This window comes from Euprymna scolopes, chromosome 20, assembly GCF_053919585.1.
Source record: "Euprymna scolopes isolate OS-2025 chromosome 20, ASM5391958v1, whole genome shotgun sequence".
Classification (NCBI taxonomy): Eukaryota; Metazoa; Mollusca; class Cephalopoda; order Sepiida; family Sepiolidae; genus Euprymna; species Euprymna scolopes.
This window is the reverse complement of record NC_136501.1, coordinates 80,449,112-80,472,705: the sequence shown is the minus strand read 5'-3', so window position 1 is coordinate 80,472,705 and position 23,594 is coordinate 80,449,112. Positions and strand designations below refer to the sequence as shown.

Here is a 23,594-nt window from a genome sequence, read left to right as displayed (position 1 = left end):
CAGATTTTCATTTGCGTTTAAACAAAACTATTTTTTTGCAACTTTATTTTCGGGCAGAATTTCCTGATGCAGTTTGCCACATCAACAACATGATCTTGGGGGTAATTTTCTTGTTTCTGACTAGTCTGCTCATTTTTAGCTATGGGTAGCCATTTTCTTTTTTCTTTTTATGGAAGTAATTCTTTACTTTATACTCAATCTGTAACTGGACGTATTCATTTTTCTCTTGAGGAGTCATTTTTAGATGTGCACTTTACTTTTCTGACGTATGCTACACCTGATTTCCCTATATTTTTAAAATTGCTTCACATGCTTATAACTCTTTGTCAATCCTCAGCAAGTTTCTGTAAAGTGAGATTGGGTTCGCTTTGAAGTTTTGCTAATATTCTCTGTCTAATCTCAGTATTTTCTGCTAACACTAAGCCTTGTGCCAAACAAGACATTCGAAATCATCTGCTAATAATTCTGCTAGTCTGTAATTTGAAGTCATTGTTGTTTGTTTATGACTGATGCAAACATTGAATAATCTTCATGCCCTGCTATTTTTTTTATAAAACGGTTGGTTAGTTGGTTTGTTTAACCAGCATATCAACCTTTTCTGAGACATTTAACACTGTAAAGAAGTTTTTTTTTTGTTTATTTTTAAATAATTTTTGTTGTTTTTGGAGTTGCTTGTTTTCAAATCTTATTTGTCTTCTAGGTTTGTTGTCTTGAGATGTTTAGTTGCTTTCAAGGTTAGTTGTCACTAATGAAGTTGTTTGAATGATGTTTCCATGTTATTAGTTGTTTGAAAGGGATTTACATTTTGTGGTAGTGGTCTGCTCTTTTTAAGAAGTTAAGAATATTATTAGTTTTCTTTTTCAAAAAGGTCTTTTTAGCTTTGTACAAATGTTTGCAAATGTATGCGAGGTAATGATAGCCCAGTAAGAAATGTTTCACTGTATACGGTTTGTGACACGTCAGACATTTGGAAGGTTCTTCACTTTCTAATATGAAGAAGTGAGTTAAATATGTGTGCCATATCCGAATTACATGATAGAACTACTTTTCGTGATTTTTTTTTTTATCTGACAGTGGTCTTTTAAGTGTAGGTTTAATTTTAAAAAGTTTATTTTGGCAGATTACAATGTCATCTAAATATAAGGAGCTATTTATCTTGTTGTTTAGACGATTTACAATATTATTGATTTTTATATTGAAGAAGGTGACTGACAAAATATATTCTTGAGGCACTCTTTCTGTATTTTTGTGTCTGAGAGGATCGATCCAATTCTTATTTTAAAACTTCTATCAGATGAAAATTTTTTTATCAGGATGCGTAGTCTTGCCTTTTATTCCGAGGTTATATAGGTCATCATGTTGTGTTTTACATTTTTTCTAAACCACCGAGCATGTGGGGTCCCCCTCCACAAGTGAAAGTTCGTCCTGACAAAAATTTGCTTTCATCAGGACTTATGTCTATGCAAAATTTCAAAAAAATTCAAGACATGGCTATTGAGAAAAGTGTGAACAAATGAACGGATGAATGATTTGGGGGGCAATTTTACCCCTATAATGGACCCTAGGGGAGCAACCAGAGTTATCCCAGAATATCCATTCTGGCAAAAATTTACTTTGACCATAATTAATGTTTGTGCAAAATTAAAAAAAAATTCAAGGTGTGGTTATTGAAAAATTGCGAACAAACAAGAATGAATAGGTCGAATCGTTCCTTTGTCGGACGACCAATAAAAGTTTCTAAGCGGATTGTGTTAACTATTTTTCCTCTGTTTCTTAAACCACTTTGTAAATTGGTAATTAGGCCATTAGTTTCTTGGTACCAATTTAATCTTTTATTTAGTATTCTTTCAAATGTTTTACAAAGACAATTATAGGTCTAAAATTTTGTGGATCTGTTTTGTCTCTCTTTGGCCTAGGGATAGGGATCATGATAGCATGTTTCCACCTATTGGGTGGTTTTTCCCTGAACCATATTTTGTTGAAGATGTTTTAAAGATGCGTTATTGATCTGGGAGAAAGTTGTTTCAAAAACTCAATGTATCTCATCCGCACCAATAGCTACTAGTATTATATAATTCTTTTATGGTTTTTATCAGTTCATTCTTAGAAAAAAGATTTTCTTTGTTGTTCGAGTTGAAATTTAGTTTATCTTTTTTTCCATGTCTTGTTTTGCCCTTTAGAAGGACTGACTGTAATTTTTGCAAGAGGAATTGTCTTGAAAAGTTTCAGTGAGGCGATTCGTTATATTTTTAGTCTCTGATGTAATGGAATAACCTAACACCCCTTCATAAATGAAATAAACTATGGATATATTGACCCTCTCACGTGACTGAGACAGAAAGAAAAAAGACATGAAGAGAATAAGAAAATATGTTGAGTAACTCTGATGTCACATGTATTCCCTTGTAAATAAACCCCCTTTGTCTTTCACCCATAACCCCGTGTTTCTTGCTGTATTCTTATTTAAAGTAAGGATATAACAGTTTCTTATTTTAATGTTTTGTACAAGATGATTTAAAAAGGAGGATAAGTTTTTGCCTGAGATTTTCATTATCATGTTCCACACCTGTTTTGGGTTTGAGTTTATGTAATCTTTTCATGATGCCTTTTTGAGTTATTGCTCCATATGTTTAAAGAAGTTTAGATTGTGCTTTGTTGGTTGAGAGTTGAATTTCGTAAAGCAGCTTTATGTAAACGAATTCCTTTTTTGCATTCATTGTGTAACCATGGTCTTTGCTGCTTGTTAGTTCTTTTACTTTTAGTATACATTTGTGTACGATTACGATGGCTAATAATGTTTCACGAAAGTATTCAATAGATTTGGGTTTTTTTTCTTCTGAGAGTTTTTGTTTTTTGGTTTCTTTTTTTATATTCCTCTCAATTTGCTTTGTTTATTTTCCATTGGAGAAAGTGGTTTTGGATTCTTTCAAATTTGTCATGATTATTGGGAAATGATCACTACCCCACAAGTCTTCTAGAACTTTCCACTCGTAGTTCATGAAGATAGTGGAGTCGCACAATGATGAGTCCAGTACTGAGTAGGTGCCCAAAACGGGAGTAGAGGTATCTATTCGATTTATTACTTAATATGCATAAGTTATTGTTGTTAATAATTTTTACCAGAGTTTTATCCTTTTTATCTGGGGGACATTCCATGCCAAATCATCCAGTAAAAGATACAAATTTCACCACCCCACTCAGAATTTTTTATCCTTTTGTCCCCTGTAAGATATACATAAGTTATGATGAACCGCCAAATTTCAGATCCAGCAATTAATTGGAACCCTGTTTTTGAGCCCAGCCAAAATAAGACCAAGAGGCCAAAAAAGGAGTTGCGACGCGTCGTGATGGGATTACTGATTTTTTTTTTTTTTTTTTTTTACAAGGTGGTCACCACTTATCAAGGCCCGGAAGCCACTCAGGGATAAGGGTTATTGTGTGTACAATATGTTAGTATTGGAGATTTGATAAAGTGTCTTACTTAAGGGGGCGGTTCATCAGGAATTTGTTTATGTTGGACTTGAAGACATCCAGGTTGTAGTCAGGTGGGAAATAGGCAAATGAAAGAGTTCCACAGGCGTGCACTTCTAAGAAAGAAGCTTTGTTCATGGAATCTACGTTTTGTTTTTTTTCTTCTTCTAAAGAGTGGGCAAAATTTTTGACAGTCGTTTCAGCTAGACGGGTGTTTTTCGTGAAAGATTGGCGAGGGGAGACCAGGGAGTGGAGCTCAGACGAGCACTTGCCATGGAAATGACGTTAAAACAAAGACAGGCTCGCAATATCTCTCCTGTGAGAGAGAGGTTTCAGGGAAGAGAAAAGGGCATCCCCTACTAAGCCACAAAGCTTATTTTGTACTCTGTCAAGGCAGGATAGGCTGTTTTTAGCAGCTCCTGCCCAGATGTGGCAACAGTACTCTTTGAACATACTTGGCTTTTATATAGATAAAGAATTGCATCAGTAGTGAGATATCTTCTGGAGCGGTAGAAGGATCCTACCATTTTCCTTGGCAACAGACTTTATGTACGTGTTCCATTTCAGGTCAGGAGTAAAGGTCAAGCCCAGGAGCTTATCAAAACATGGAGCTTCCCCTAGACGAGAGCCATCCATTTCAATTGATGCCAGATGGGGATCAGAGCATTGATGATGTAAAGATAGGAACTTGGTTTCGAATGCATTAAAAGTAACCAGCCACGTCTTCCCCCACTGTACCATGCACTCGAGATCAGAGGAGAGAGAATCAGAGAGAACTTTGTCATTTACAGCCTTTGATGTGTTATGTTAAGAGAAACATTTTCACACCCTTCATATATATCAATTAAGCAGACACCCCTTCCCACACCCAATCCTTAGCAGACGGAGTCAAAATGAGGCTGGCCGAGCGACCTAGATTTCTACACCCACGCAATGACCTTCAACTGTCGCCAACAAGAAAAACGCGGGAGAATCAAGGCAGTTCGACGAAGGCGGTGGACACGGAAACATGTGTGGGGGCATTCTGCTCGAAAAATGGAAACACCGCGGTTGATTCGCATGGTGAAAAAAAAAAAAATAAGAAAAACATCTTGTCGACTCGTATCGTGCCACAAAGGAACAATATATACCCACCTTGGCACTAATCGATTGGAATTCACGCCGTGCTGATAAGGAATAACATATATCCACCTTAGCATAAATGGATTGGAATTCACGAGAATCGATCCTTCAAACCAGCACCTCATAAAAGGGAAAGAAGCTTCGGGTGAATCGAACGACGACTCAACAAAAGAAGTTAAGTAACTCTTTCTAAATTGTTTTTGCTCGATCAATTATGTGAACTGTTGAATGCCCCATGAAAAAAAGGAAAAAGAAAAAAAATGGGGAAAAGAAAAGCAACCCTCGAACTAAGGTTTTTTTCCTAAATGCTGAATCCCCCCCCCTGTTGATCGGCCCATAAGTAACATATCATTGACTATAAAAAAGAAAAAAAGGGAAGAAAAAAAAAAGGGGGAAAGAAAAGAGAATAAAAAAATAGAGGAAAGAGGGAAAAACTATCTCTATATCTTGAGACTTTCAGTGTGACCCCCCCTCTCTGAGTATCACTCATATCTCGTTGATTCTCATCGAAGAGAACAAAAAGAACCTTCCTAAGACAATCGAAATATCACTCACCCCCCTCTCCTTGTCCCAAATCATTGTCTGCATGTATATATTCTTTTATTCTTTTTTTTTTCATGTTATTTCAGTTATGATTTCAGTTGCATGTTCTGTTTTCGTAGTTACATTTTACCCAGTTCAATTTGTTTAAATAAATTGTTGATTTAATAACTCTCATACCCGTGTCGACTTGTGTCTCTTTTGTTTGCCTTACATTGCTGCCCGTGAATGCCTCGAGTATATTCCACGACGATTCTGGTCTGAACCTGGACACTGTACCATAGAGACCGCATAATTTGCAGTCGGTACCCGTCAAACTTTTCTTTTTCTTAAAACGCGTGCCCGGCCTTGGGATTTTCTCTGAGAACTCCAACCTTGGTACCGTACAGGGAGGTTCTCGTCAAGAAACAGGCTCGTGGTACCGTCACATGGGGGCTCTCCATAGATCAGTTATACACCAAGCAAGTGTAATTTCCTTGCTTGAATAAAAAAAAAAAATCCTCGTGATTGTACTTGTGCATTATACACGGACGGTAAGGCAAAATGACGGACACCGACGAATTCCTTAAAGATCCATCCGCAGATAAATTATATAGATTAAAAAAAGATGATCTAATAGTAATAGGAAAGAAATTAGACCTAGAGGTTGGGGGAGCTATGAGGAAAAGCCAGTTAATGAGAATAATAGCTGAGCACATGGTAGACAATGACCGCTTCGATGAAGAAGTGCTGGAAGATTTACCGGCGGAGAAAACGACCATGACTCCTGATCAGGTCGAATTAGAGAAAGCCAGAATAATGGCGAAAGCCGAGGTAGAAAAAGCTCGAATCGAGCAAGAGATTAGGATGAGCGAATTAAGTATAGCTCACCAGCCACAGCAAGTCGGACAAAACAGATTCGACATAACTAAACAAGTGCGATTGGTCCCAAAATTTGTAGAAAAGGAGGCGGACGATTACTTTGCGCACTTCGAGAGAACCGCCCTAAATATGGGCTGGCCACAAGAGTGTTGGGCAATGCTGTTACAAACGGCATTAAGCGGTAAGGCCCAAAAGACATATGCGGCACTTCCAGCGGAAGACTGTGCCGATTACGAGGTAGTAAAAGAAGCAATTCTTAAAAGTTATGAACTTGTCCCACAAGCTTATCAACAGAAGTTCAGAAACTCAAAGAAAAGCGAGGGACAAACCTACGTAGAGTTCGTTAAACTCAAAGAGAATTATTTTGATCGGTGGTGCAATGCCAAAAACATAGAGGGTAACTTCAACAAATTGAAACAACTCATGTTAATTGAGGAATTTCAAAACTGCATACCCGATGACATGAGGATACACCTGACCGACAAAAAGGCTGAAACAGCAATCGATATAGCCACGGCAGCCGACGAATACATATTGACTCACAAGAGAAGCAGGGCAAAACTACAGGGACCCATGCAGTCACAGGTCAGGGAACATTGTGCAGTAAAGACACTGTACGAAAATCCACGAGTACCCATCAGAAATCCCCTCAACACAACCAACCGACCAGTACTGGGATGGGAAGCGAGACCTATAGTATGCTTCAACTGTGGGAAGCCAGGTCATGTAGCTGCGAAGTGTCAGGCGAAACGATTCACGGAGATGAATCGGAATACCCCAGCCAAACCACAAGGGGCGATATCTCAGGGAATAGATGAAACGTACGAACCCTTCATATCGAAAGGATATATCGCGCGAGATAAGGAAGGTCAAGGGGAACCCATTAACATTCTCAGGGACACGGGAGCATCCAATCCCTAGTGAAAAGAGGATGCATGCCTAAAGAAGCGACAAGAGCCGCAGGTAGAGCGACCACGATAAGGGGCATAGGAAACAGACCCATAACGATTCCACTATTTAAAGTCCACTTAGTGTCGGATTGGGGCTCAGGAGAAATAACTGTAGGCGTAATTGACGAATTACCAATGACAGGGGTAGCCATGATACTAGGAAATGACATCGCGAAATATCAAGACGGGAAACCCATAGGGGTGACCACAAGAAGTAGAGCGATAGAGAGGGGAAATGTAGAAGACAAGCCGTCAGGGGAAAAACAACCGAGACCGGTGGTAACACCCCAACCTTGTTTACCCGTGCCACGACAAGTGCTGATCAAGGAGCAACAGAATGACGGCGACCTAAAACCCTTATTCTGTCGGGTTGGAGAAGAATATCCTAACAAATCAAAAAGTCAATATTTCCTCAATAGGGGCGTACTAATGAGGAAATGGAATGCCCCCAAGACAAAGGGAGAGTCGGGAGATACTGTGCGGGAACAAGTAATGGTACCCGACATGTATCGAAAGGATATCATGAAAGTGGCACATGAGATACCACTGGCGGGCCACCTAGGTGTCAACAAGACCCTAGAAAAGTTGACCAGACATTTCTACTGGCCAGGAATTGTGGGAGATGTCAAAACGTTCTGTAGAACTTGTGGGACGTGCCAAAAGACTGGAAAACCCAACCAGAATATTCCCCCGGCCCCACTCCAACCTATACTGGCAGTGGAAGAACCGTTTAGTAGGGTAATAGTGGACTGTGTAGGACCGCTACCCAAAACCAAAACAGGACACAAATTTATATTAACTATAATGTGCGCGTCCACAAGGTTTCCAGAGGCGATCCCACTGCGCAACATATCAACGAAAAAGGTGGTAGATGCCCTGATAAACTTTTTCACTAAAATGGGGCTACCCAGAACCATACAGACAGACCAAGGATCTAATTTTACGTCGAGGTTATTCGAGCAGGCTACGGAGCAACTGGGAATCACCCACATAAAATCCAGCGCTTATCACCCTCAATCGCAAGGGGCTCTGGAACGCTTCCACGCCACCCTGAAAACCATGCTCAGGGGCTATTGTATGGAACACGATGCCGAATGGGATCAGGGGATCCCATTTGTGCTTTTCGCAGCTCGAGAAGCCGTCCAAGACTCGTTGGGGTTCAGTCCCTTTGATCTAGTCTTCGGTCATCAGGTACGAGGACCATTAAAAATGATAAAAGAGAAATGGGTCAGCGATGAACCCTTGCCAAATAACATGACGGATTACGTCACTAAAATGCGACAAACCTTAGCCGAAACACGGAAGTTAGCTAAGACCCACCTAGAAAGTAGTCAGAGGGTCATGAAGACCACATACGATAAAAAGGCAGTAGATAGAAAGTTCGAAGAAGGAGAGGAAGTGTTAGTACTCATACCCCTGAATGGTCAACCATTCAAGTCGAAATATCAGGGACCGTACACAATTACTGAAAAGATAAGCCCACTAAAGTATAAGATATCTACCCGCAAGCGTAGAAACAAAACTCAAGTATGTCATGTGAACATGATGAAAAAATATTTCAGGAGGGCGGGAGAAAAATCAATATTGACAGCACAGTGTCACAATGAAGCTGTAAGTGATGAGTACCCCGAAAGAGATCTTCCTGTAGAAAAGGACCCACCCATTAAGTTAAAGAATTCGGAGATAATGAGTAACCTAGGGTGCAAACTTGCACACTTACCGCCGAAAGAAGGGCAAAAGTTACAAGGAATGGTAACAGAATATAGCGACCTATTTGCTGACGCACCTACGCGCACAAGAGCAATAGTGCACGACGTTGAGCTAAAGGAGAGCGAACCAATTAAACAACATCCGTATCGCATAAGTCCGAAGAAATTAGAGATAATGAAAACGGAGATAGACTACATGCTCGAACACGAGATAATAGAGCCCAGTCAAAGTGAATGGGCATCACCGTGCGTGCTGGTCGATAAACCGGACGGAACAGTGAGATTCTGTACAGATTATCGCAGAGTGAACGCGATAACCAAGGCAGACGCATACCCTATGCCACGAATAGACGACTGTATAGATAAGATAGGACATGCCAAATACATCACCAAATGCAACCTTCTTAAGGGATACTGGGCAGTGCCTCTAACCGAGAGAGCCAAGCAAATATCAGCGTTTGTAACCCCAGAAGGAGCATACCAATATCGCGTAATGCCATTTGGGATGAAGAATTCCCAAGCAACATTTGTAAGACTGATGAACACATGCCTTGCTGGGATTAAAAACGTAGATACATATGTCGATGACATAGTCATTTACAATGACACATGGGCAGAACATATCGAAACAATTGAAAAAGTATTTAAGAGGTTAAGAACGGCCAAGTTAACCATAAACTTAGCTAAAACAGAGTTCTGCCAGGCCGAGGTCAAATATCTAGGGCATGTGGTTGGCCATGGGAAGATCACCCCAGCAAAGGCCAAAGTAGAAGAGATAAAGAATTATCCCATACCAAAAAATGTTAGGAGTTTAAGGAGATTCCTGGGCATGGCAGGGTATTACCGCCGGTTCTGCAGGAATTTTGCATGTCTCACTGCGCCACTGACAGAGCTGTTGAAAAAGCACAAGCGATTTTAATGGACACCCGAATGTCAAGAAGCAGCTGAGAAGATCAAGCTAATGTTAAGCAGCGAGCCAGTGTTAAAGGCTCCATCGTTTGACAAACCCTTCAGTGTGGCGGTAGATGCCAGCAATAGCGGGATAGGAGCAGTACTGTTACAAATGGGGGAGGATGATCAACTACACCCAGTCAGTTATTACTCAAAGAAACTGAGCAAGTTTCAAAAATCCTACTCCACAATAGAGAAGGAAGCTTTGGCGTTAGTGATGAGTTTATCTCATTTTGAAGTCTATGTATCCTCGGTGCATGGCCCGACTATCCTATACACAGGCCACAACCCATTGATATACGTCAATAGAATGAAAAATAAAAACCGGTGAGTACTCTCCTGGAGTCTCATATTGCAGGAATTCGACCTAGACATCAGACACGTAAGGGGTCGGGATAACGTAATAGCGGACGCCTTATCACGTAGATTCGAAACAGAAAGGGAAGAAAAGGGGCGGGGGAAAATTCATAAAATAGCTGTAGGAAAAAGTGATGGAAACTCCACGAACATCATTTCTTTAGAGTGACAAGTTGGTGTCCTTAATCTCAAATATTATTTTCTTGTCTCATACGAGTAACTTTATTTTAAATACATATAAATATCAAAAAAAAAAAAGAGGAACAATTCTCTTTTTTTTTCTCTTATGGAGGAAGGTGTTAAGAGAAACATTTTCACACCCTTCATATATATCAATTAAGAAGACACCCCTTCCCACACCCAATCCTTAGCAGACGGAGTCAAAATGAGGCTGGCCGAGCGACCTAGATTTCTACACCCACGCAATGACCTTCAACTGTCGCCAACAAGAAAAACGCGGGAGAATCAAGGCAGTTCGATGAAGGCGGTGGACACGGAAACATGTGTGGGGGCATTCTGCTCGAAAAATGGAAACACCGCGGTTGATTCGCATGGTGAAAAAAAAAAAGAAAAACATCTCGTCGACTCGTATCGTGCCACAAAGGAACAATATATACCCACCTTGGCACTAATCGATTGGAATTCACGCCGTGCTGATAAGGAATAACATATATCCACCTTAGCATAAATGGATTGGAATTCACGAGAATCGATCCTTCAAACCAGCACCTCATAAAAGGGAAAGAAGCTTCGGGTGAATCGAACGACGACTCAACAAAAGAAGTTAAGTAACTCTTTCTAAATTGTTTTTGCTCGATCAATTATGTGAACTGTTGAATGCCCCATGAAAAAAAGGAAAAAGAAAAAAAAAATGGGGAAAAGAAAAGCAACCCTCGAACTAAGGTTTTTTTCCTAAATGCTGAATCCCCCCCCCCCTGTTGATCGGCCCATAAGTAACATATCATTGACTATAAAAAAGAAAAAAAGGGAAGAAGAAAAAAAAGGGGGGGGGAGAAAAGAGAATAAAAAAATAGAGGAAAGAGGGAAAAACTATCTCTATATCTTGAGACTTTCAGTGTGACCCCCCCTCTCTGAGTATCACTCATATCTCGTTGATTCTCATCGAAGAGAACAAAAAGAACCTTCCTAAGACAATCGAAATATCACCCCCCCTCTCCTTGTCCCAAATCATTGTCTGCATGTATATATTCTTTTATTCTTTTTTTTTTCATGTTATTTCAGTTATGATTTCAGTTGCATGTTCTGTTTTCGTAGTTACATTTTACCCGGTTCAATTTGTTTAAATAAATTGTTGATTTAATAACTCTCATACCCGTGTCGACTTGTGTCTCTTTTGTTTGCCTTACATTGCCGCCCGTGAATGCCTCGAGTATATTCCACGACGATTCTGGTCTGAACCTGGACACTGTACCATAGAGACCGCATAATTTGCAGTCGGTACCCGTCAAACTTTTCTTTTTCTTAAAACGCGTGCCCGGCCTTGGGATTTTCTCTGAGAACTCCAACCTTGGTACCGTACAGGGAGGTTCTCGTCAAGAAACAGGCTCGTGGTACCGTCACAGTTACCATAGATGGTAGTGTCATCAGCATAAATATCTACGAATGATTTAAGTATGTGTTTGGGAGATCATTAATGTAGATCAGGAAGAGAGGTGGGCCCAGGATGGACTCTTGAGGGCCTCTGATTTCTGCCCCATCAACCATTACTCTTCTGAGCCTTTCAGAGAGAAATTATTTAATGATTGAGAAAACATTTCCAGTTATACCGCAGCTGGAAATCTTGTGAAGTAGGCTCTTATGCCATACCTTATCGAAGGCTTTTAATATGTCAAGAGCATTTCTGTTATTTGATAGATTTCGTAATTGCTGGGATAAATTTTATCCTTTGCCTTTTTTCCTGTTGAAACTTTTGATGCTGGTCCTTTTTTCTATTTTGTCAAAGTTCTTGTGACTGAGCATCACTTTTATGAATTAGAGTGTTTGATGTCAAAAGTTGTTGTGGAACACTGAGGTATTTTAAATCTAAATTTCTGTATGAATTCTTAAATCCTCATCCATGAAATTGTTGTGGATATCATATTTGTAAATTTGAATCACTTGTCACCAAATTGATGTGATTCAGAAGGGTCTCTAAGACACAGATATGAGTTAGAAAAGTAAAATATATTAAAATGAAAACAGAATATACAAAGAGCAATAGTCATAACACATTCCGCCAAGATGGCATACTACAAAGTGCACAGACCACACCAAGTCATATCTTTCAGTCTATTTCTACAGTTCAGAAGAGTTCATCTCTAGTGGATTGGCTAGTCCCCCAACGGATACCTATGTATATGTTAATCATTTTTACATAAGTTTTCCCAATAAAAATTCAAAAATGATATTTGTGACATTTGGATTATTCTGACTACAATTCTCATCTTGGTTGTTATTTTCACAAACTTTCAGTTGATGTAACCTCCAACCTTCCTCAGGTGCATCTTGTCGGATTTAGAAATATTTTGTTTTGGGATTTTTTACATGAGGATTGATATCAATATCAAGATGAGATGGACAAGCTAAAATAAATCCTCCACCAAAATAACTATCTAGAGAGCGTATTATCAGCTCCCAGAAATCGTGATCAAACATAAAAGGATACCACAGACGATATGTAATTTATATAACATCAGAACACTATCCAGGAGAGACTGAAAATCTTGTCCAACTCAAACCTTGTACTATGTGTATGCAGTTTTATGCAAGCGTGGAAACTTAAAAAGGTGAAACATGCAGCTCACTATAAGTAAAGCTAGAAAAAAAATCAGATGGCCTTAATTATGTGGAAATAATCAAAAGTTGGATTGGATTGAATGGGTTTAACGACTTTTTCAGCCTTTTTTTTTTTTTTTTTGGCCATTAAAAGTCGGAAGAGTTTTTCAAAAGAGATTAGTTGTGTGCATATTTCAGATGTTGTATTTATAGCTGAGTATGTATATATGGATGTCTTTAGGTTTTCATAAATAGATTTACTTTTTTTTTTTTTTTAGGTATGATAGGATATTCATTGGGTTGACTTTTTCAAAAAGGTCCTCCATATTATTTTCCACATAGTAGTTTTCTGGTTGGGGCAAGGTCAGTACATTTAACTACAGGAGTGTTTATAGGAGCCCGATGAGATATAATACCTGCATTTTGGGGATTATCCGTGATTTTCGTTCATTTTTGGCTAATTTTTGGGTAAATTTGACCCATTTTGGATCCTTAAGATACCTTGAAAAGCCCTATATAGGTGGGATAGCCAGTGAGAATGTTAGATTTAATGATATAGAGCCATTTATGGTCAAAAATTGCACCCTGTGTGGCTTGGGAGGTGCATTTTGGAAAATCCGTGATTTCCGACCATTTTTGGCTAATTTTGGGGTAATTTTGACCCATTTTGGACTCTGAGATACCCTAAAAAGCCCTATACTTGTGGGATAGCCAATGGGAATGTTAGATTTAATGATATAAATGCATTTATAGTCAAAAAATGCACCCTGTGGCTTTCAATAAATGATTAAGTGTGTTCGGGGGTGAAATTTGGGCCATTTTCACACGTTGACGCAGTCAAATCACGTTTGGGGCCAGCGACCCTCCAATTTTGACCAGTTTTGAAAAAAATCACTTGTTCCCATCTATTTACATATAAATGAAGGTAATAAGCCACTTTTGGCATTTATTTGAAAAATTTTGTTTCTATAACCTACCCCTAATTTAACTAGGATGTGTTCCACTGTGAGCCTCTCTTGGCATGGGATGCATTCTGGAGCCGATTCTTCATTGAGTATATATGAGTGGGTTATATTGGTGTGTCCTATGCGTAGTTGAGTCAGTATTATATCTTCTCGGCGTGATCTTTTGGTGTTTGGACATCATTCCTTAAGTTTAGGTTTTATGGAGTATAGTTAGTTGCTTTCATGTTGATTCCATCGTAGTTGCCATTTTCTTTGTATGTGTGCTTTTTATCTGGGGTCTAAGGTCAGTATGAGGAATCTTATAATTGTCAGTTGGGAGATGTGAAGATTTTTTTGCAGCTGTATCTGCCCTGCGATTGCCTTTGAGTCCCACGTGGCTGGGAATCTAGACAAAAATAATGTTTTTAGTGGTTGAGAGGATATTAATATTTTCTAGTAACTTTATTGTTAGTGGATTCTCTTGTTTTTGGTTTTGTATAGATAGTAAGACTGATAGAGAATCGGTGAGGATGATGAAGTTTTTAGTAGTTAAATTCTGAAATTATGTCAAGTGCTAGGTCGATAGCTATAGTCTCTGCAGTTATTATAGATGCTTCATTTTTAATTTTTTTCTTCATTGTGGTATTATGGTAGGTTGTTGCACATCCGGTATGATTGTTGCTTTTGGACGCATCTGTGTAGAGAAAGGTGTAGTCTGGATATTGTAATTTTAAATGTTGAAGTTCGTCATGGTATTCAATAGGGTTTGTGGTAAATTTAGACTTTTTGTTTAGATTCAGTTTTATTTCTGCTTGTTTCATGGTCCATGGGGACGTTTTAGGTAGTATGAAGTTGTGAATGCTGGAGATTGGTATTTTGGATTCTTCAATGCTTTCCTTCATTCGGAGACCAAAAGTTTTTATGGTTTTTCTCCTCATGTTGAAGAGTTCTTCATATTTTGGATAGAAGGTGCATTGGTGTGCCGGGTTGTTTGGGCAGGATTTGAGTTTAAGTAAGTATTGAAGAGCTAACTTTTCTCGCCTTAGGTCTAGAGGGGGTTCGTGCGCTTCTGAGTATAGACTGTTCACGGGGGAGGTTCTGTATGCTCCTAGGGCCAATCTTAGGCCGGTATGGTGTATAAGGTCTAGGCCTTTTATATATGGTGTTCGAGTTGATCCATATATAAAACAAACAATCTTTCTATCGATCCAGTAGATATCTCACTGCTGATGCTATTCTCTATCTATATAAGAGCCAGGTACGTCCAAGGATGGAATACTGTTGCCACATCTGGGCAGGAGCTGCTAGAAAGGACTTGTCCTGCCTTGATAGAGTTCAAAATAGACTTCGTAGCCTCGTAGGAGATGTCCTTTTCTCCTCCTTGCAACCTCTATCTCACAGAAGAGATGTTGCGAGTTTGTCTCTGATGTATCGTTATTTTCATGGAAAGTGTTCAACTGAGCTTCAATCTATGGTCCCCCCTCGCCAAACTTTCACAAGAAACACTCGTCTAGCTGTAAACACTATCAATAATTTCCCCCACTCTTTATCTGTGCCTAAACCTAAACGTAGATTCCATGAACAAAGCTTCTTTCTTAGAACTGCACGCCTGTGGAATTGTCTTCCGTTTTCCTGCTTTCCGGCTGACTACAATATGGTTGTGTTCAAGTCTAAAGTAAATAAGTTCTTGATGAGCCGTTCCATATAAGTTATTAAATTTACCAAATTTTCATTACTAATGATTACTATATTGACCAACTTCTACTGTACACTCTTTAACCCTTATCCTTGAGTGGCCTCTGGGCCTTGATAATGTGGTGATGCCTTTGTAAAAAAAAAAACAAAAAAAAAAAAAAAAAAACCATAGTCTAACTTTGAGCGGACTAGTGCTTTGTAAAGTTTAAGTAGTGTTTCCCTGTCTGCACCTCAAATCAGTATGCGCTACTACTCTCACACGGTTTAAAGCTTTGTTAGATTTTTTTTTCAGATATTTTATGTGTGGGATGAATGTCAACTTTCTATAAAAAAAAATCCTCAAGAATTTGTACTGGTCAGTAATGGGTATAGGCATTCCTTCCATGGTTAGGACAGGATCATTGTGCATGTTCTTTAGTTTGCAGAAATGCATGCATTTTGTTTTTTTCCTCAAGAATTTAAATCCATTTTCCTCTGTCCATTTCATTATTTTGTTTTGGCACAATTGAAGTCTCCTTTCGATTATAGGTATATATTTCGATCTGCAACATATTAAAAAGTCATCCATATATAGGAAGCAGTCTACACCAGGATTAAGGTTTTGTACAATGTTATTTATTCGAATACTGAACAGGGTCACTGATAGAATATTCCCTTGAGGAACTCCATTTTCTTGTTCCTTCAAATCCGAAAGGGTTGTGCCAACTTTTACTTTGAACAGTCTGTTTTTTTAGAAAATTTTCAATAAAAATTGTCATTCTGCCTTTTAGTCCAAGCTTCTTCAGATCTTTTGTAACACCATACTTCCATACAGTATCATAAGCTTTTTCCATGTCAAAGAACACTGCTGTAAGAGGTTCCTTCCTTAGAAAGGCCTCTCTAACGAAGGTTTCCAGTCTGACTAGATGGTCTATTGAGCTTCGGATTTTCTTGAATCCTGATTGAAATTCTGTGATAAGGTTCTGTTTCGAGGAACCAAATTAGTCTTCTGTTTATAATCCTTTCCATGGTTTCACAAATGCAGCTTGTTAGGGTTATTGGCCTGAAATTCGATGAAACTGAAGCGTTACTTGATTGGGATTGGATGTTTAAGTTTTCAGATTTGGGGATTGGTATTATTGTGGCCTCTTTCCATGTCTCAAGTATGTTTCCACTGGACCATATAATGTTGAAAATTTCAAGTAAGTATTTCATTGAGGTTTCTGGAAGTTTTTTGAGGATTTCGTATGAAATTTTATCGGGCCCTGTAGCTGTGTCATGGAATTTAGCTAGAGATTCTTTTAGCTCAGACAAAGTAGGAAGTTGGTTGTATTTTTCAGTATTTTGTGATTTAAATTGGATTTTCTTTTTTTCTCCTCTTTCTCTAATCTTTTTGAATTTCTGTTTGTTTGTCGCATGAGACTTGATAAATTATCTGCCAGGTTATTAAAAATGTCTTTTTGATCTGTGAATATTTTGTTGTCTTTAGAAATGTGAGATATTGGTGTACTACTACGCTTTCCTTCTATTTTCCTCATCATATTCCGAACCGCTTTTGCCTTGGTATTCACATTAATTTTGGATACATAATTTCTCCAAGTTGTTCTTTTGGATTCCTTTATGATTCGTCTGGCTTTTGCTCTGTTGTTTTTAAAGAAATCCAGGTTTTCGCTTGTTAGGTTCTTTTTGAATTTTCTTAAGGCAGTTCATCGAGTTCTGATAGCTTTTCTGCATTCTTTTGTGAACCAAGGTTTGTTGTGAATGTTGGTTTTGGTTGTTTTCGGTATGGTATTATTTGCTATGTTCGTGAGCGTTTTAATGAAGTAGTTCAAATGGTCATCTTCATCTTTCTTTTTGGTTATAAATTGATTTTTGCACTGTTCCTGGAAGTCTTCCCAATCCGCTTTATGTAGGTTCCATTTGGGTGTTTTTCATTCAGTACTAGTACTTAGACTTTCCAGGATGATTGGGAAATGGTCACTCCCACAGGTGTCATTGTGTACTCTCCAATCATAGGCCATATATATGGATGGGTCACATAGGGTAAGGTTGATGGCGGTGAAAGTACCTGTTGCCGGGTACATATAGGTATAGTTTTGATTATTAAGGAGGCATAGATTATTTTTGTTTATTATGTTTTCTATTTCTTTTCCTTTTTTATTTGTCTCTTTACTTCCCCATATTACATTGTGACTGTTGAGGTCTCCCGGAATAAATGGTTTATGGAGTTGTTTTATTAATTGAATTAATTCAGTTTGATTGATTGTATCTCTTGGGGGGATGTAGATTGAGCAAAGTGTTATGGTTCTATGTAGAGTCACTGAAACTGCAATTGCTTACAAGTTTGTGTTTATATTTGTCTTGGGGGGGGGGGGGTTCGTTCTTCATGGGTATTGATGTGCCTCCAGAAGCTCTGTCCGTATCTTTGTTTATGTAGTTGTAAGATGTGTAGTGTTTTATGTTGATAGTATTATTTTCTTTCAGGAAGGTCTCCTGTAGGCAGGCAATTGCTGGGCTTATGTTTGTTATTAATATTAATAATAGTTCATTTAGGTTTGTGTTTGTCTCTCTGATGTTCCATTGTATTATTTTGTTGATCATTTGGAGTTGTGTTCTACTTCCATTGTCTCCAATCCTTCAAATCTATTTTCAGTTGAGTCCTTGTTCGGGATTTGGTCAGGATCTCTCTTTCCCTGGTTTTTTTTTTTTTTTTTTTTTTGTCTGGAGGGATTTTTGATTCTTTTCTGATTTGTGATGCGTTTGATAGTTGCTCAGTTGTTTTTGTAGAGATTGTTTGTGGTCTTATTTCTTTTTTTGGTTCAGTAGTGTCTTTATTTATGACTAGCGAGGGGTACCCGGCGTTGTCCGGGTGTTTTTCGGGGTATGTGAAAAAACCCCGAAAATGTGAAAAAAAAAAAAAAAAAAAAAAAAAAAAAAACACAGGTGCCCATGAAAAAAAAATGACGCCTTCACGATGCGGAGTTGGAAAATAGTAAAGTGTTTAAAAAAAAAAAAAAAAACAGGTGCGCGTTTTTGATTGACGTGACGGCGATAGGTATTCAGTAGTTAGCATTTTGTGTGGGACAGTTTGGAATGAGGTGAATAAATCGGTTTGTTTGTCTTTAAAAACCCGCTCCCTGTTTATTAGGAGGAGCGAAATGAAAGCTACCGTCTGATATGACGAAGTCGACATTGAACAAACGTTACTTAGCTCTCTTGAGACAACTGGCTTTCGGCCTGTGATTAGAGTCGAGTTTCGCTTTTTTTTATACCGAAAACCGAATGTAACGTGTGCCGATGTGGGAAATGTCGAATAATTAACGTTTGAAAGTCAATAAAATTAAATAGACAGGCAAGCTCTGTGGGTAACGCTGAGATATTACAATTTATAGATTTTACAATTTATAGATTATTACAATTTATTATAAATTTTCAAAGAAGCGCTTGCTTGGTTCACAACTTCTTAAAACTTTTTATATCAAAAGTTTTAAGAAGTTGTGAACCAAGCAAGCGCTTCTTTGAAATAAGCCTTTTGTGGATATCGAGGAAAAGCGTACATACATACATTTTCGCTTTTATATATATAGATTATTTTTGGATTAGTTCCAGCTGTTGCACTATTCATTTTCCTCATTTCTCCTAATAGTTCTTTAATTTCCTTTATTAATTTGCTTAAGACATCGAGTTTGTTGTCAGTTGTATCTGTTTCATGTATGCGACCATTTTGATTGTTGATTGGAGTAGTTTTTTTAGATGCATCTGCATATGTTTTAGTTTCAATCATTTTCCTGGCTTCTGGGTAGGATATATTCTTTATATGTTTTAGTTTGGTCATTTCTTTTTTCCATATTTCACAGTATCTAGAGCCAGCGCCATCGTTTCCAAGGCAGTTGGTACATTTGAAATCTTTTCTGCAGTAAATGTGTGGACCGCTTTCCCCCACATCTTCCACGCACTGATGACCGTGTGCACCGATCTTGATGGTGTCCAAACTTCTGGCACTTGAAGCATTGAAGTGGGTTTGGGATGTAGGTTTCTACATTTATTTCCATATATCCAACTTTCACTTCTTTGGGTATGATGTGGGAATCGAAAGTTAGTATGTATGTGTTGGCATTGATTTTCTCATTGTCTTTCTTGATTTGGACTCTACGAACATCTAACACATTCTGTTCCTGTAGATTTGTCTTGATCTCCTCCAAAGGACAAAGTGAGAGTTCGCAACTTTTCACAACTCCTTTGCAGGTATTTAGGGTTGGATAAAGGTAGCATTTGATTTTAATATTTTCAAATATTTTTAGTTTCAGTATTTTTTTGGTTTCTTCATTATAGGTCTCAATTAATAGGCTGCCAATAAATTGTTTTTTGATAGATTTGGGTTTTAAAGTTTTAAAACTTTTTTCAATTCTAAATGGGGACAACTGGCTCAAAGGAGTTTCCTCCATTGATTCCATGATCATAAATGTTGGCGAATTTCTCGTTTTTTTTGGCTCTTCTTCAGAGCTGCTGATGTCAGAGACATCAGAGTGTGTTCTTTTTTGGTAGTTGAGTGTTTTTTGTGGGAAATAAGCCATATTATGATTTTATTTTTTTTCATCATCTTTGCTCCCCACCCGTCTCGGAGCCCTATATGGGAAGTGCCTGGGGGAAACCTATTCGCCCAGCCACAACAGGGATACAAAGATAATATACTCGATTTACATGATATCTTTCATGAGCACCTGTTTTCCTTTGATGTTACTATGGGATATGTAGTAATTTAAAGGGTTTGCAGTCATGTCATAGATATTTCACTTCGTCGATTGACCCTCAGCCACCGCTTTCCACCATATATTAGGAAGTAGATGTTATTTGTGGGGAAGGGATAGGCATATTGTGTTAATGATAGGTTTATGGAGTGGGCAATATATGGTGGAGCTTGACATGACCAGCCGATTGGTCGGGTCGGGCCCTTCCGACTGCCCGTCTAGCCTAGTAAGGGGCAAAGTGGGAGTACCTGACCTCCAAGTCTCTCAACCACCAGGATCCTGTCCTAAAGGTATTACGGGTCACTACCTATGGCTAACAGGTAGCCCCATTGAGGGACTTCTACTCTCTGCAGGCGGTAATCGGCATATTCTGATGCCCTGCCGACAGAGTCAAGTGGAATCTGATCAGATTCTGAAGAACAATTTTTTAGTAGAATATATATATTTTTTTTTTTGGGGGGGGGTTCTATTTAACCCATAGTTGGGAATCAAAAGTTGGGTATGGCTAATCACATATAGTGAGGAAAGGAAAATCACCTATTCTTATGGGATGAAAAATTATAGACAAAGAAAAATAATGGAAAGTGAAATGTCTCAAACAAGCAGCACATATGTTAGGTGACAATGACCACCTAAGTAAACCTAGTATACAATTTAATACTATAGAAACCATTTCTATATATATATATATAAAATGCACTTTGTGTGTGTATCTGTGTGTGAGTTCATTCCCTATGGACTCTGAAAGAGCTGAGTCTGCTTCTTTAAAATTTCACACAAATGTACTTTGTGTTCTTAGGTTTTGTAACGGAAATGCCTCCAATTAGGTATCGAAACAAACATCTCTATACAGCCTAATATTACAAGTACATTTGAAAAGTTTTATCATCACACAAGCAGACATGCATGGAGTATAAAATCAACAGTAGCTTCTTTGATAAGACGAGTGCGTTTGAAAAGAATATTTCTGATTATGAGAGCATAACTGAACTTTACTTACATTTTAAACTTTAATTCAAGCCATTATATAAAAATAATTTTATAAAATCAACAGTAGGTTCTCTACAGTGCAATGTAGACTACAATGTATTGTGGACTAAGTCATTGTGAGAAGGTATATGAAGCTTCTTGATGCACCACGATGGGTTCCTGATTAGAGCAGTCAATCAATTTGATTGAAAAATGGGCAATTTCACCAATTTCAAAGACAATAAAAGTATTGGAAGTGTGAAACATTCATTGATCATCTTTCAATCCTGGGCAACGTCAGTCTTCCTGCTAGTTCATTATAAATGATAGCTATGAATTCTATTAAAACGAGTGAAACACGCATGGTCCCCATGCGTTCACAGTGAACGAAGCATAAAAAAATGAAGAATTTCAGCACCCTCCCATCACAATTTAGTCCCAAAAGTCTCCAGAGGATGTCAAATCCTGGTGAAAATGAACAAATGGTGCAGGTTTATATGCAGGTTTCATATGTAAATATGAGTTCTGACTTCATGCAAAAAAAAAAGAAATGATCACCCCCCCCCCCCCATTTAGCCCCAAAAGTCCCCAAGGCCTTCACATATTTAAATTTAAGTTCAGCACCATGCAAAACTGCTAAATAGACATACACAGAAAAGTTTGGACAAATATTGTAAAATAGTCCCAAAAATGGAGTGTTTTTATTAGCTCTAAAAGAGCCCCTGCGGCACACCCAAAAGTTATCACAAAATATAGACAAACAAAATTATATAGAAATCATTTAGTTACAATTTTTCAGAAAGTTTTATAAAAATCCAAGGCATCAATCTTATTTAATAAGCACAAAAATGTTAATTTTAGACATTTTGACCTGAAAGGCACCCCTAGGGAAGACAACTAGAATTTTCTCGGAAAGTCTGTTACTTTTTTACTTATATCATGTTTAATGTTTGGGCAAAATTTCAAAAAATTCCAAGGCATAGTTATTGAGAAAAGTGTGGACAGATGAACGGATGAAAAGGCAAGGGTGAATTTACAGGTCCACCCTCCTTTTGTCGGGGGACCAAAAATTGTTTATATATATATATATATATGTTTATATATATATATATATATATATATATATATATATATATATATATATATATATATATATATATATATACAGTGATGATCATATTTATTGGCACGGTAAAATAAAAGTTAAATTTTGTCTAATAAATTCTAAAAAAGGGATTAAATTAAAGAAAATAACAAAGTATATTATGTATTTTTAACTGGCCTTTCCGATGCAGCAATCGGATTTTAGAAAAAATAAATAACAAAGGAACAACAAACATAATTGCAAAAAACCCTTGTTCAAAATTTTAAAAAAAAATAACAGGTTTAATAGCAAATTATGCAATATTTGTTTCTTTAAAGCGGTTTTCTTTAAAAAAATATATAAAGAAAATCAACATATTTTGACTTGCTTATAAATATATGTATATATATATATATATAAATGTCAAAAAAATCACTTACCTAAAAAAATACAATTAAATGAGTAGTTCCATTCTTCATTGTTAAGAATTTATCCATATTTATATTTTAAATTCCATGTATTTTTTTAAATAAAAGGATTTTTTAGAGTGAGAGTCCTAGAAAATCGCGTTTTTGTAACGTGTTTTGTGCAAAGCATTAAATAGCTGCTGCTAAAATGAAATTTATGGAGTATGGGTTCGTCCAAGGGCATAAATGTCTTTTTATTGCGTGTGTTAACCAAAATTAGTATTTTTCATCCTCCGTAGTTAAAAAAGAAATGCACATTCACTTATAAGTTTTTCCCTAGAACAAAAAAATCTGCTTCATCGATTTTTAAAAAATGCTTTTAATAAAATACACAAGTTTTTGATTGATATATTTTAATACTTCTTCATCAACTAAATTTATTTTTTTAAATATCTAAAAAAAAAAGAAAATATTCAATGAAATAGAAAAATTTGTCGTCAGCGTCTGGTATTTACTTGACGATGTAAGCATAACATGAGCTTTCATTTTAAAAAAAAGAAAATCAACAAGTGTTTTTTTTAAAAAAATGTTTTACATTTTGGACTGTACAGGTAAATTTCCAAAAAACTATCCTTTTTTTTGTTTTAAATTAGAATATTTTCTTTATTGATCTTTTATCTTCAATTTGTGATATATAAAACTTTGGCACATAAATTAATGGTACTTGTACAGTTTAATCAAGACATTAAAAAATGAAAATATCGAAAATAAAGTTTAAATTGTATGTATCCGTTATGGAACGAAGTTCTCCAAAAAAAATTTCACTTTATTTCATCAAGTAGTTTTTTTTTTTTTTTTTTTTTTTACAGCGAAAAAGCAATTTGTTATGATACCGAGCAAAATGTTCGATTTTTAGGAAGAAAAGCTAGTATTAAAGATGGGGAGGGGTGTCATCACTTTAATTGGAGTCATCTCCCTTTGGCATTTCTAAAATTCAAACAAATTTTTTTTTTAAATCCAAGCCTTCAACGC

At 37.3% G+C, this 23,594-nt stretch overlaps 1 protein-coding gene across 2 annotated transcripts in view; it reads right to left on the bottom strand.

Moving 5' to 3' along the window:
- LOC145241486 (valine--tRNA ligase-like) overlaps nt 1-23,594 on the bottom strand; it is a 387,131-nt gene that overhangs the window by 115,677 nt on the left and 247,860 nt on the right. The window lies entirely within an intron of this gene.